At 41.2% G+C, this 15,401-nt stretch overlaps 1 long non-coding RNA gene across 1 annotated transcript; it reads left to right on the top strand.

Annotated features, from left to right (window-relative positions):
* Window positions 1–5,888: 5,888 nt before the first annotated feature.
* LOC145722460 (uncharacterized) lies at window positions 5,889–12,706 on the top strand. Its single transcript, XR_014146764.1, has 3 exons — window positions 5,889–6,712; window positions 7,784–8,027; window positions 12,615–12,706. It is a non-coding gene; the product is annotated as an uncharacterized LOC145722460 (long non-coding RNA).
* Window positions 12,707–15,401: the final 2,695 nt, after the last annotated feature.

Genomic DNA, 15,401 nt, shown 5'->3' on the forward strand with positions numbered 1-15,401 from the left:
GAGATTCCTGAATTCAGGAAATGTAACTTAATTTATTTTTCTGTAATAGAATTTAATTCTTATTACAAGCCTTCATTCCATCAGGCAGCCAAACCTTAAGTTTATTTGGGATAACCCCCTTTAGCCACTTCCCACGTTCTGTATGGGGTCCAGCCTCATTTCCAAGGGGCTTTTAGAACATGTTTCTTCCCAGTGGGAGTGAGAGGGGGTCTGGCTGTCCTCATCATCAACCCACACCACCCTCTGCTGGGGATACTCATTCCTGCCTGCGTTTTGGTCATTGGTTCGTTCAGATTATACTTGTTCTGGGTCCTCTGGCTCTCACTCTGCATCCCTGCCAAACATGGTGGAAAAATCGATGCCTTCCTCCAGCAGGCTGCCTGGACCTACCTCCTGTCTGTGTAACCCCTATTTTTCTGACCCTCCCTCACCGTGGTGACCCACCAGTCAGACAAATCTGGGGTCCCCTGCTTTCCCAGGACCCATGTGCACACTTCCAGGAAGCGGGTCTAGCCCCAGCTTGTGTGCTCAGTTCTGGGATAGGAAAGACAACAGGGCAAGACTTCCCACTCCTTCTGAGGCACCCACCAACTTCACGCTCTCCTGCTCCTTCTGAGTCTTTCTTCTTCTTGCCTGAGCAAATTTCATCCTAGGGACAGAAAAAAAAGTCTTTCTGCCTGAGTACTGCTTTAAAAACTGAGGCTATCCTATCAGCCTGCTTCTGTCCTTCTGTCCTTTATCCTGTTATCCAGTTTTATTTTTCTCAGTGTTTCCCTCTGCTGGTCCTTTAGAAAACGTTTGTTTGTTTTTTGACTTTTCCCCACTAGAATATAAAGGGCCACGAAAGTAAAGACTATTTTCAGCACATAGGACAGTGGCACGCAGATGGTGCTCAATAAAAATTTATTGGAAAAATACTGGATAAATAAATGAATGAAGTTGACCCTTGTGTCCTTTTGAGATACTCCTTTCTTGCAGCAGTGAAAGTAGAGTTCCATTGCCTGAGCTGGGGGTGTGGCAGGGTGGGGAAGGGGAAGGAGGGCTATCAGGCCACAGATCCCAGGGGAAAAAAAACCAAAAACCCAAACTTGGATAATATCTCTAAACGTTGTTTCATTATATATATATATACATACAAGATGATAGCCCTACTGCTTAGGTTATTATGAGGATGGAGTTGGTGTTTTCCTCAAGGTGGAAGAGTCTCCCTGGTTCCTTTCGGGTAGGTAGATTTCATTTCCTGATGTGCTTGACAGGAAGTACTTGGCAGAGATTTAGAATGTAGCACAGCCATTCATCTTGGGATAGCTCAGTAGAGATTTTTGCTCCCAGTCGTATTCATGTGTTCTAGCCTGAGTTACTGTTTACATTCCTTTTGGAAACTCTTGACATAGCGGGTTGCAAAATCACTGCGGAATGCAATAAAATATAAAAATGAAGACTCGAGTGGGAAATGGATTTGAAGTTCATGGAGTTGTTCTTTTTTCCCAGCAAATATATTATTAAGGAAAACACATGCATAGATAGATTTATTTTTCCAGAAATAATACTTGTTCTAAGCAACTTTATTCTAAATAGAACGGTAGCTCCTTTATTTTTTTTCTTCTGCTAACTCTGCATTGAGTATTAAAGAACATAAATATTTTGAAAAGATTTACTGATTCATTCAAGTATCTTCAGTTGAGATAAAAAGACATCAAAGGCATACATTGGGGGAAACCAGCGAGAATCCCTAAAGTCATAAGTCTTAGTGAAAATTCTCCCGGGTTAGAGAGGAGAAGGATTTGGTGTTCTCTTTGAGAGTAAGCTTTCTCGTAGATCAGAAGCACCACCAAGATTAAGATTTTAAGTCATATGTTTATTCTTAACACTAAATGATTACTTTTCACATCACAAATTTCTGTCTTTGCAGTCATTTAAAAAGATAGGCAATAGTGGACCCATGAGTCACAAGTTAGATATTGGGGGTTGAAAATGTAGCTTGTCTTTTGCAGATTCTGGGGGTGTTTGAAGAAATATTTCTAAGAAAAACTATGTGCTTTCCACATAATTCAAGTTTTAATCAAGTCTCTCCTTTCTGGTAACTCCTGGTTCAGATGTTTCTCATTTTATGCCGTACTGTTCCCTGAAGAAGTAACTAAACTAGATCATCTTTTAAATGTACTGAAAGCACCAGCTGCAATAAATCACGAAAGGTGATCTCTTCTCCACACTGAATCACAACCTCTAATGTAGCTGACTTTTAAATTTGAATTCCCTGAGGCATGACTTAAAGCTTGGCCCTCAGCCAGACTGCCATTAGGCGATTTGTGCAGGTGATTCCAGTACACTCAGTGTAATTGGCCCCAGGCTTGCATCTGGTCCCAGCGAAAGGACAAGACATATTTTTATGTCATTTTATGGACCAAAAAGACATACTATGGACATTTTATTGTAATATCCCCTTTACCTGTTATTGCTTATGTGCACATAAGAAAAATAATAATACAGGTTTAATTAAATTGGAGAGGAGAACACATTTCTACCCTTTTTTGTATTTTTCCCATTATAGGGAAATCTCAAATAAGGGATCATTTGGTCACGTGTCCACACGAATCATGCCACTTCGACTATACCTTAGATGCCTGGAGATCATATTGTTGCCTCCTTTCCATGTTTGCTGCCAAATGGGGCCATTTGTCAATGAGATGTTCTAGGAGCTTGTAGAAGGGAGACGTTGTAGGGGCTCTGTGCTTTGATTTTTGTTTTATGATTCTGTGGCTCATAAAAGAATGCAGACTCGCCCAAAAGTTCAGCTCACCATAGGAGCTGAGTAGGCAGTACCACTATTAGTACCTGATGACTCCTGTTTTCTGTTCTCCTGGAATTTGAGAGGAAAGATTTCCCAACAAGAGTTAACCTTTGTGGGGCGCCTGGGTGGCTCAGTCGGTTAAGCGTCTGCCTTCGGCTCAGGTCATGATCCTGGGGTCCTGGGATCGAGCCCCGCATCGGGCTCCCTGCTCCACGGGGAGCCTGCTTCTCCCTCTGCCTCTGCCTCTCTCTCTCTCTATCTCTCATGAATAAATAAATAAAATCTTAAAAAAAAAAAAAAAGAGTTAACCTTTGAAATCAGTTGAGTGGCATTCAAATCCTATTATACAAAGAATTCTTTACAAAGACAAGATAGCGCTTAGGATCCTCTAATCTAGTGAAAGCAGTCTTTCAGTGGAGAGGTTGAGCCCATTGGAAGCTTGGGTAGAAGGAGAGTCACGAGCAGACAGGGTGTTTCCCATCCAAGCACTACCTAGGGAAAGCGAGTTTTAGCCAAGAAACCTCAAGGGCTAAGGACCCCAAGTGATGCCACTGCCCCCATTCTAGAGGCAGTAGCCCAAATAACATTACCTTTCCTATTAACCTTTATTCCCTGTGTTCTGAGTCCAAATTCACTAGGGTCACTTGCTGAAGACTGTTCTTTCTCTTATATGTTTGTCTGCCCGGCATTTCTCAGCGTAGGCAGCCAGTGGACGTCGACATGTATCAACAGAATGTTGCTCCTCTTGCATAGTCGGTTGCTTGTGGATATGCCCCTGAAAGACAACAGGTCTCATATCCAGCTTTCTTATTCTTTCAGTCAACCGGTATTCATCGCACACCCACTACGGACTAATGCCAGGTGCAAGTCCTCTTGGGACAGAGCAGGGGATGCCTCGGTGGCTCAATGCCAGTTTTTGCACGGAACCATCTGCAAGCCCTTGCCTTGCTCCCTTCCACGTTAGACTCTTTCTCAGAGTTCGACGTGGCACTCTTGCTGCCAGATGCTCATTCAAGCTTTGAAAGGATTTGGTAATTTTCGTTTGTTTCCTGGGTGGCAAGATGAGGGGCAAAATTGAGCTTTGCTTTGCAGGTGAAGCTTTTGAAAACCTCGAGTTGCAAATCGTTCTCTATTGTCACTTTCAGGGCTGTACCTTCTGGGATGGGTGGCTCCTGGGTTTCCAGAAAGGCTTTTTAGCGCACAGCAGATTTTGACGAATGGTTATATAAGATCTTGGGGCCATTTTGGAGCTGGAAGGAGCCTGAGAGATTATCTGGTATAGCAGCACTTCTGTTTACCAAAGAGCATAAGTCACTTGGCCCAAAACTTGGCTCCGATTCTGCAAAAACAATTTTATTTGCCTTCTGTGACTTGGGGCAATTTTTTCACAGTTTCTAAGAGTGTGCTCTCTTGATCTGGGTGCTTCTAACACTGATTGTGATACTCCTCAAATTATTAAGATGCAGACCAGGCAAACTCAACTTTGCTCAAATTATACTAGAAAGTTCATAATATAATTTTAAAGAAGCAGAGAATGTTTTAGGATGCCATTGGTCTAGTTCTGACGAATACTACAAATCAATGGGGCAGCCGCCTCTAGCAGGAAGGCCTGCCTCTGTTGTTTCTTTGCCCCTGTGTCTCTGGTTGTTTGATAGCATCAGGTTGCTATTCCCTGTTACTTGTGTTACTCACCTTTGTTGCAGTCTAGTCATGACTGAGAGCCTCCGAGAGATAGTGGTGGTAGGCAGGCTCCTCAGATGGCCCGCAAGGGATCACCACCTCCTAGTCTCATGGTCTTGTGTTATTCTCTCACCTCGAGCCTGGGCTGTGCCTCGTGATCTGCTTCTAACCAACAGACACGGCAAAAGTGAGAAGATGCTCCTTCTAAGGTTATGTCACCAAGGATTGTGACTTCCATGTTGCTAGAAACTCTCTTTATTGCCTTCTTGGCTTGAACGCATTGATGAAGTAAGCTGCCATGATGGGAAGGCCAGCATGACAAGGAAGTGAGGATGGCCTCCAATGAATAGCGCCAAGGAACTGAGATCCTACCTTCAACTGCCCGTAAGGAACCAAATCCTGGAAACAATCACAGGGGCTTGGAAGCAGATGTGTTTTTTTCCATTCGAGCCATAAGATGGCCAAAGCTCAGTGTATGCCTTGATAGCAGCCCATGAGAGACCCTGAAATGAAGGGACGCAGTGAAGCCATGCCTGGATCCCTGGCTCACAGAGGCTGTGAGGCGATAACTGTGTGTTGTTTTAAGTTGCTATGTTTTGGGGGTAATTTTTTTACAGCAACGGATAACTGATACAATAGCAAAAGGGGGTAAGACAAACTCCTAAACATACATTTATTTTAAAAGCATTGCTGGCCATGCGAATTTTTGCATTATGCATGACCTTATCTTAGCAATTGCAACATGAGGAGCGTTTTGAATGAAAATGCATTCAGGCACGAACGTGCAAAACTCCTCTGCTCCTTTTAAATCCACCGGGACAAGGAAGGTGCATTTGTGACTTAATGTAAAATTTGAATTACACCAGACTTTTCAGATTCAGGCAATTGTGAAATGCGGAGAGAAGAGGAAATAACACATGCCATCATGGTATTCATAATTACATAATTACAGAAATCATAATAGCAACTATTTACTTGTTACCTAGCCCTTGACATGTGCTAGGTAATGTGTTAAGTGATTGTGAACCTCATTCATGGAATTCTCTTACCAGGTTATCCCAATTTTTCAGTTGAGGAAAAGGATGTTCTGATGTTTTTCCAATGAGTAACTCACAGCAGCAATGACATTGGATGGAACCCATTGTGTCTTGCTGGAAAGCCTGTGTTCGTTCATAGTTTTCAAGCTTAAAAAATTATCTAAAGTGACACCCATTCCTCTCCTCTGCTTTGTTCAACCAGTGGTAGCAGGTCATTAGCAATGCTACTTTGTTTTGTAAAACACAAAAACTAAAACAGAAAACAGAAAACCCCCCAAAAAACAAAACCCAAACTTCCTGACTCTAAAAGCCACTATTTTCCCAAGAGTATGTTTGCAACAAATCATATTCTGCCTTGTGATGTTTTTTATGCTTGTCCTGTCATCTTAATTTTATTATTGTTTGACATTTTTATCCCCCAAATATTTGTTCTAGTCACAGATAAGTTCCTTGAGGACAGGAATACTCCTTTATGCTTCGATGTCCCCAGCCATGTCTGGTACTGGACTGTGCAAATAATAAAAGTCCAGTAAATCTCCGTTGATGGATTTGAGTTACTCTGAACTACATACAGTGATCACCTGAGAGACGATTTCTCTCTAGGACAGACTGTCAGCTTTGCAGAAGGGGCCAAAGTTGTCAGGAAAGAGTCTTGGCTTGAGTTGTGCTGAGAATCAGAAGTTACCACAAGATCAGCTGGACGAATCACCTCAGGGGCAGCCTTGCCCTGGGCCCCTCCTGAGAGGGTTGGCAGGTAAATTGGGGTAACCAACCATCCTGGTTTCCCCAGGACTGAGGGGTTTCCCAGCACTGTCAGTGCTAAGACCAGGAAAATCCTAGACAAACTGGGAAGAGTTGGTCATTACAACAGGAATGTTGTTCTGGTGAGAATATTTGTGTACCACGGACCCCCCATTCATCTGTTAAAGCCTTAATCCCCAGTGTGACTAGATTTGGAATAAGGAATTAGTTCAGGTTAAATGAGGTCTTAAGAGCTCACACACCAGGCTATTTAATGTGTTGGCCTGATCCAATAGGATAGCATTCTTATAAGAGGAGATACCAGAGCTCGCTTACTTTCTCTCTCTCTCTCTGCCATGTGAGGACACAATGAAAAGGAAGCCGTTTGTAAACCAGGAAGAGGGCTCTCACCAGAACACCACCATGCTAACACTCTGAGCCAGGACTTCCAGCTTCCAGAACTGTGAGAAATATATCTCTGTTGTTTAAGCTCCCCAGTCCATGGCATTCTGTTATGGCAGCCCAGGCAGACTAACACACATGTACATTTGGTGGCAAGGGGTGCTATTTTCACTACAGTTACTTTTCTATGAATTTAAATCCAACCAACCAACCAGTCAACCAAATTCTATGTATCTTAGAAGTATACAGGAGCCTATTATTTCATAAATAATATGTTTCTTACCAGAAACGTTAGTTAGATTTACATAGTCAGTGTAAGGATGAAAGATCTACCAGTATTTTGAAAGCCATTATCATCATTATTTATCTGTGATGTGCAGACAGAGCCCCTGGGTCTTTTCCATGTTACAGATCTTCTTGGAAGTCCTGGAGAGTTTTGCCCACGGAGCAGCTAGATGGGGTGCAGAGAATAAAACCAGGGAATTAGCATGATCTACAGGTTCAGGAGAACTGTATCAAAAGCTCACACACCAGGCTATTTAATTTGTTGGCCTGATGGTTAGAAAGATACCTGCCGGGAGAGGGTGGTTTTGAAGAATCAAATGGAGAGAAATACAAATGTGTATAATTCACACTATTATTTCTTGGCTGCATTCACACATGGGTGGAAAGTTTTTCCTACCTCAAAGCTGGCATCTATCTTTTGCCACTTTTTCTGAGCTAGTACCCTGGCAGCTGAAAGTTGGTGGAGAAAATCACACAATTGAGAGCTTGACTAGTTTTTTACTTTCAAGTTATTTTAAACTTCCAGTTGGCATTGCCTGGTAGTTCTACTGTGTTGCTTTAGGAGGTGATCTTTCCTATTCACAGAGGTTCATCTTTCCTACCTTCCTCTCGATCTCAAGCCATGCCCGCTCCTCCTTCAGCAGATGACCTTGCCTCATTCTTCAAAGAGATTTAAAAAAAGGTGCCATTGGACCTAATCCAGGAACAAGTCACCGCCAATGATAACAATCCACTTTGACCTGCACCATCTCTTCCTCTCCTGCTCAGCTACGATGAAAGAAATGTTCCTCTTCCTCCAGAACCAATCAGTTCACCTGAGCTCAATATGCTTCTTTGTTTTCTGCAGGCAGCTCCTGAATTGGCCTCCAAGGATTCCCATCTCTGGGTATTCACACCCTTGTGCAGTCTCCTCACTGGGTTTAGCAACTTGCCTCTACTGAGCAGAATATGGCAAAAGTGATGGGTTGTCTCTTCCAAGATTACAAGATTACAAGAAAGGCTGTGACTTCTATCTTGGCCCCATTTCCTTTCACTTGTTGTCATTGGGACCCTGTCTCTCCATGTCTGGACCCCATTGGCGTTATTCTTAGGTGAGTTCTTTACTGTGATGTTGACCAGCACCTCCCAATTTCCATTGTCTTTGTAGACAGAGTAACAGACAATATAGTTTGCAGAATGTGAAGACATATTTGGTCTCTGAATTAAAATCTTTCATCGCATTTGAAAAACACAAAGTTAGAAATCTTAGTATGCTTTTTTTCTATACCCAGCTATTAGTTATATATGACCTTCTCCTCCATACTTTGTTCTCAGTTTGGGTTTTTCAACTTTACTCCAGTTCAATACGCCAACCTGATTGACATAGATGAGAAATTGATTAGACACAACCCATTTCTTTGGGAGAGAGAAAGATACTATTATTTTAGAAGAAGATACATCATTTTCTTGATGACCTAACATAGTATAGACCCGACAGAAGAACAGGAGGAAAGAATTGGTGCTCCACGAAGCTGTCCACACTCTAATCACTTTTGGCTTGACTAGACTTTGTGGGCAGCCTGACTCTGGGCGAACATGGCATTGTGCAGCCCAAAGCTGAAGTAGTTTAAAATTTTGCCCATTAAGAAGGAAAGAGCTTCCTAAAGAAATCAGAGGTGTTTCTCAGGTGCTAGGTCCACAAATGTGTTTCTGATCTGTGGGGGGCACGGGCCCATAACAGGTGCTATGGGCTCCATCACAAAACATCGTGTGAGTATTGGTTTATGTGAGGTCCTGAATGCAAATGGAGAGATCAGAGGATGGTAGAGAGTCAGCTCTATCTAGGCAGGAAACGCCTGTGGTGTTATCCGCCCTGGATCTCTAGCAGGTACATGGCATATAAGAAGCACTTAATATATATGTATTAACTGACTTGAGTAACTAGGTTGTATGTAGCACATCTAGACATTGTGGTAAAAGTTAAAAAAAGAAAAGCTACCTGAATAACTAGCTGCTTGTTGAATTTAATCCTTGTACCCTGAAAAGACTCAGTAAGTGTTCTTTTGTATAATCAACTGATATTCAATTAACTTGTAATAACTGCCTTAATAATTCTAGAGCGGTAATTTGAATCTCCTGAAAAATCGTCCAGCATTTTTCTTTGTAGTCTGTTCTGGGGGAATGAGTCACAAGTATTAATTAGTAAGTGGGGATTCATTTTTTCTTTCTTTTTTTTAATGCAATGGTAAACATGTTGCACTAATATTAAATAATTACTGAGTTTTTGATAATTTAGAAGTTATTAATAATTGTTGGGCCAAGTGAAGATTTTATTCAGCTGTGCAAGCACATGGCAAAAGAAAACTTGCTTAAGTTGTTGAATCTCTGCTTCTACTGGAAAGCTGTTTAAAAATGAAACTGGAGAACGTGTAATTACCCCAATGGAATGATTACGGGACATCGAAAAACTGGTTGCCCTAGGTGGTTAACTGCATGATTAAGGAACAATAATGGCATGGAGAACGTGAACCTTGTCCAGTAGTGATCTCAATTTGCATTTTGGTTCAGCAAAACACAGTAGGTTAACTGAATACCAAAGAGCAGTGAACTGCCTAAGATTTGCATCTTTACATGGTGATTGAGAATTCAAGAAATTAGAATATAATATTTATAACACTATATGGACAAAATATCCCCTCAACTTCCTATACTTGAGAGGGTAGAAAGACAGAAAGGGCCATATTCTTCACTTATGCAACTGATAACTATTAATTTCCTAAGAATTTTCCAGTGATTGTTTGCTTTAAAATGTAAAATGGTGCCAGAAGCTTCAGCATGTGTTAGTCACACTGTAATTTTGGTTTATTTCTTTTCTTTTTTTTTTTTTTAAGATTTTATTTATTTATTTGACAGAGAGAGACAGAGCGAGAGAGGGAACACAAGCAGGGGGAATGGGAGTGGGAGAAGCAGGCTTCCCGCAGAGCAGGGAGCCTGATGCGGGGCTCGATCCCAGGACTCTGGGATCATGACCCGAGCCGAAGGCAGACGCTCAACGACTGAGCCACCCAGGCGCCCCTGGTTTATTTCTTTCTAGACTTTTTTCCAATGCATATTTTTTAGAATAGTTATAATCATGTTGTTCCTGAAATTTACCCTCACTTTTTAAAACCTAGTTGTTACAAATGTTACTGATGTCCATAATAGCAAGAAATCTGGAAACAAAGTAAATATTCATCATAATTGATGGACACATGGGACTCTTAAATGTATTAGTTATGAAAATGATAGCATTCAGTTAACAATCCCCAGATAATAGTCTACCTGGACTCTTCCCATTTTTAAAATTTTCGCTGTTACAAATGAGACAAATGTTGTAATGCATTTTTTTTTTCAGGATTTTGACCATTTTCTTAGGAAAAAATTCTACAGGGAAATTACTGGGTGAAAATTTATAAACCTTGGGGTGCCTGGGTGGCTCAGTTGGTTAAGCATCTGTCTGTCTTCCATCTCAGATCATGATCTCAGGGTTCTAGGATCAAGACCCATGTAGGGCTCCCTGCTCAGCGGCGAGTCTTCTTCTCCCTCTCCCTCTGTGATCTCTCTCGCTCTCTCTCTCAAATAAATAAATAAAATCTTAAAAAAAAAGAAAATTTATAAACCTCTAATAGCTTTGAAAACAAATATTATTTGGAACCTATTTGTTTTCAAGTGTCACTAATTAGTTTAGAAATAAAAGGGGGATTTATTAGATGCAAACTATTGCATATATAGAACAACAGGAAGGAAAGAGAAGTGCTTCTGGATGGCTAGAACCAGGGACTTACATGCCCTTGGGGTTTTCTCTGACTCTGGGGTTCAGCTGTCAGCCTCATTTCTTGCATTCAGAGGTTTGCTTTTATTTTTCCTCTAGGGGTAACACAGCCTCCTCAAACTTCTGTATTTCCACCAGTAAGAAGGGACAGGATTGAATTCCAATAGGAAGGTTCTGGGGAACTGCCTTCATCCCAGCCTGGCTTGGGCAGGGGGCTGCTACTGAGCCGTCCACACAGGCGCAGTGGGCAAGATCCCGCAACACAGACAAAGTTTCAGAGTCCCAGGTTTTTTGTTTTTTTTTGTTTTTTTAATTAGGTCCGTTCACAGAGAATGCAGAACTTAGGTGAGCCAGGTATCTTTGTTATTTACACCCATATATATGATAAAATTGCTTTATCAGTTGGCAGTCCCATAAACACTATATAAAGGTACCAGTTTGACAACACCTTCACCAGGATGGGCTATTGGCATCGTCATTATTATTATTATTTTAAAATATTTTCATTCTGGTTCAAGAAGGTGGACCTAATGTACATGTATGTAAGTCCTTGTTCTCCCCAGTTTCACTGGAATAACATTAAATAAATACAATAGCAGTAAATCCATAAGAACTCTGCAGGGGATAAAGAGCCCTAAGTTGGTCGGTGACTTTGATAGATTTTTGGAAGACACAAAGATCATTTTGATGGATGAGAGAGAGCAGAGGATGGTACAGTCCACAATATATCCAGAGAAGGCCACAGTGGAGGTAAAAATTGTTCTTACTGATACGGCCTCACAGAAGCTTCGTGCCTAGAGTCTATAAATATGAAGAGGAAAGGGGAAAGCAAAGCTATTGCAGAGACGTTGTAGTGAAGGACGTGATGCCAGGGGCCTTCAACCACCCTTGCTCAGGGCAATTCCACCCCTAAGCGTGTAGCTTGACTGCACAGAAGCAGCAGGTGGTGCCCAGATAAAGCCAGCAGATAGTTCTCCCAAAAAACTAGTGGAGGATGTTCAGTGGGCACTCCTCCTAGTGGAGAGTTGACATGCAAGACTGAAGCTTTTCTCATTTAGATGTGTCTCATTCAGATAATCATGATCTATGAATAACAAAGAACCTAAGAACTTAGTGGCTTAAAACAACATTTTATTTTTTCTCAGGAATATGTGGGTTGGAGGGCTCTGCTGGGTGGTTTCCTCCTTGATGTGGTATTGTCTGGGTTACTCATTTAATTACATTTTGTTGGGAGTGAAGCATCCAAGATGGATTCCCTTATATATCTGGTGCTTCAAATTGAGTGTTTGCAATGTCTGTGGGCTCACTGGGACTCTCTCTTTATTATACAGTCTCTCATCATTCTGTAGCCTAACCCAAGATTCTTTATGAGGGCAGCTATGATGGATTCTATCATGGTAGCTGGACAGGAGATGTGAGGTCCCTTAAATCACACAGCATCCCTTTGACCCTATTCCATTAGTCAAAACAAGTCACAAGGCTAGGCCAGGTTGAAGGAGAGGAAAAAAGAGACCATTTGATGGGAAGAATGGCAAGATCCTGTGTGATTGTTAATTTTATGTGTCAACTTGATTGGACCAAGGGGTACCAGACATTTGGCCAAACATTACTCTAGGTATATCTGTGAGGATGTTTCTGATTAAGATTAACATTTGAATTGGTCAATTGAGTAAAACAGGTTGCTCTCCTTAATGTAGGTGGGTCTCATCTAATCAGTTGAAGGCCTCAATAGACTAAAAAGGATGAATAAAAGGAAACTCCTCCTTCCTGACTATTGAGCTGGATTGGTCTTTTCTGGCCTTTGGGTTCAGACTGAAATATCAGCTCGTCCTGAGTCTTGAGCCTGCTGGATTTTCGATTCGAACCCATAGCTTTTGCTCTTCTGCAGCTCAAGACTTTGGACTTGGACCAGAACTACACATCAGCTCTTCTGGGTCTCTGGCTTGCCAACCGCAGATCTTGAGACTTCACAACCTTCAAATTGTGTGAGCCAATTTCTTATAATAAATTTCTCTCTCTCTCTCTCTCTCTCTCACACACACACACACACACACACACACTATTGGTTCTATTGGTTCTGTTTCTGTGCAGAACTCTGACTAATTCAGCATTCATGGACATAGAAAATAGAGATTGTTGGTGTTTTTGTGGCCATTCTATCACAAAGATGGTGGGTGGTCATGCTTGCACTCTAAAGAGTGTTTTTCCATTGCTACTTCTTGGCCATCTGCATAGACCGTAGATTCAGCACTGCCCATCAGGGGAGAAGACTGACGGGGAAACAGAACTACATAGTCTCATATTGTCAGGCTATATTTCTATGTATAAACAGGAAACAAAGAATCTGAGACATTTAAGGAAAATTACCAGCATGAAAGAAAAGAGTCAAGATGAAAATACAGTGATCAATTTTGGAGGAAAAAGAGATAATTCAGTGAATGAAATAGAACTTTATAAAGATTACAATTAGTGTCTATCAGTTTTCTAACACTTCTATAGCAAATTATCACAAACTTAGTGGCTTACAATGACACAAATTAATTACCATGCAGCTCTGGAATTCGTAAGTCTGGAATGGTTCTCATTGGGCTAAAATCAAGGTGTTGGCAGGGTTCATTCTTTTCTGAAAGTTCTGGGGGAGAATCTGTTTCCTTGCTTTTCCAGCTTCTGGAAGCTGTCCATATCTCTTGGTTCATGGCCCCTTCCTCTACCTTCAAAGCCAGTAATAGCCAGTTGAGCCTTTATCATATTGCAATCTGTTTTTGACCTTCCCACCTCCCTCTTCCCCATTTAAGGACTTTTGTGATGACATTGGGCCCACCTGAATAATTCAGGATGGTCTTCCTAAAGTCAGGTGACTAGTAACATTAATTTCACCTGCAACAGTGATTTCCTCTTGCCAAGTAACCTAAAATATTCACAAATTGTGAGGATTAGGACATGGACATCTTTGGGTGGGTGAGGGGTATTATTCTACTTACCACAGACCTGGAAAATTATGAGAAGAAACATAATTCGATGAAAATAAGAAGTAGACTTTTTTTTTTTAATTTGGTAGCATTTATATGTGGACAGAGTCTCAAACATATTAAGGGCTCAATACACAATTATTTGTTGGATGTTTGGAGGGTGGCGATAGAAGACAGTTATACTGGACCCTGTGAAGTTTTCAGGTCTTGGTAACATGGATACATATTTTAAAGTATGTGTAGAAGTATTTTTGGAGCCATGATGTGAGTAGGGAAAGGCTATGGAGCAAGACCTTGCTTTCAAATATTTGCTTACAAAATGATATTTTATAAGGAGAAATGCAGAAGATACCCCAGGAAATTGAAGTATGTGAGTGATACTGATTAGGAAGGTGGTAGAACATCTAGAACCATAACTTGCCTTACTTGTGGTCTGGGTCAGAAGTGCCTTATTCAGTTACCTACATTAACTAGTGATGGTGAGTGCAGAGAGGAGGGTTCTCCTTCTACTTTGTTAATAGGTGTGGATGAAGAGCTGGGTTGAAGGAAGCAGGTTCAAGGTCCCAAATAGGCAACTGGACTGTAAGGTTAGCAAAGGCTAGAATGCTCATGGAAATTATCATAAAAGGTTTTTCTAAGTATGTTGCACGGTACAGACAATAGGGTGGACTATCTGCAGAAGGGTTTTTTTTTTTTTTTTTCCTCTATATTGCTTCAACATAAAAACTATTTTTCCCTCTGGTCTAAGCGGGATGCTATGTTAATTGTTGACACAGTGACTTTACAGAGGATGTCTGCTTTATTTCTTTTAAAAAATTCCATGAACTTGGAGATAAATTATTTTTATTTAGTGTTCTTTATATATGTGTAAACAAAATGTTCTACTGAATCTAAACAACTAGAGCTTTAAATTTTGAATAACTGTGAGAAAATTGACTACCAGAGATTCAAGGGAAAATCCGTGCAAACTGTAATCTGGATTCCTTCTCCCAAAGCTGATAAGTCATTCGATGGAGATTCTCTCAGGATCTGGGGCAGAAAACCACACTTAGAAACCCAGTAGAAGGGTTTTTGTTTGGTTCAGAATGAATAATGTTGACGTGCGATAGCAGATCCCTTTTTGAAATATATCTCAAGAAAAAGAGCTTCAGTTTCATGAGCAGGAAGTTGCAGTATATTTTGTGTCATGAAAAATCCTATATGACAGGGTCCAGGGCCCTCTAACATTCTAGGACACAAGAAAACTTTTTAAGTCTTAATAAGGTAAACAAATAACAGCATTCTGTTACTTTCTGTTCAAGTTTGAAGGATCACATTTCAGGCCGTGTATTATATACAGCGTTTTAAGTATGGTTTTATATTAGGCTTCATGAATATTGGAGGAAATAAGGCTTGACGTTCTGCTTCATATTCATGCATATCAATACATATATATTTTTGTAGTCAACTTTTTATTTTGGAATAGTTTGGGGTTTACAGAGAAGTTACAAAGACAGTATAGTCTTTTTTTTTTTTTTTAAAGATTTTATTTATTTGACAGAGAGAGACACAGCAAGAGAGGGAACACAAGCAGGGGGAGTGGGAGAGGGAGAAGCAGGCTTTCTGCCGAGCAGGGAGCCCGATGTGGGGCTCGATCCCAGGACCCCGGGATCATGACCTGAGCCGAAGGCAGACGCTTAACCACTGAGCCACCCAGGCGCCCCGAC

This window comes from Leptonychotes weddellii, chromosome 7 (genome assembly GCF_054177405.1).
Source record: "Leptonychotes weddellii isolate Sample4059 chromosome 7, ASM5417740v2, whole genome shotgun sequence".
Lineage (NCBI taxonomy): Eukaryota > Metazoa > Chordata > Mammalia > Carnivora > Phocidae > Leptonychotes > Leptonychotes weddellii.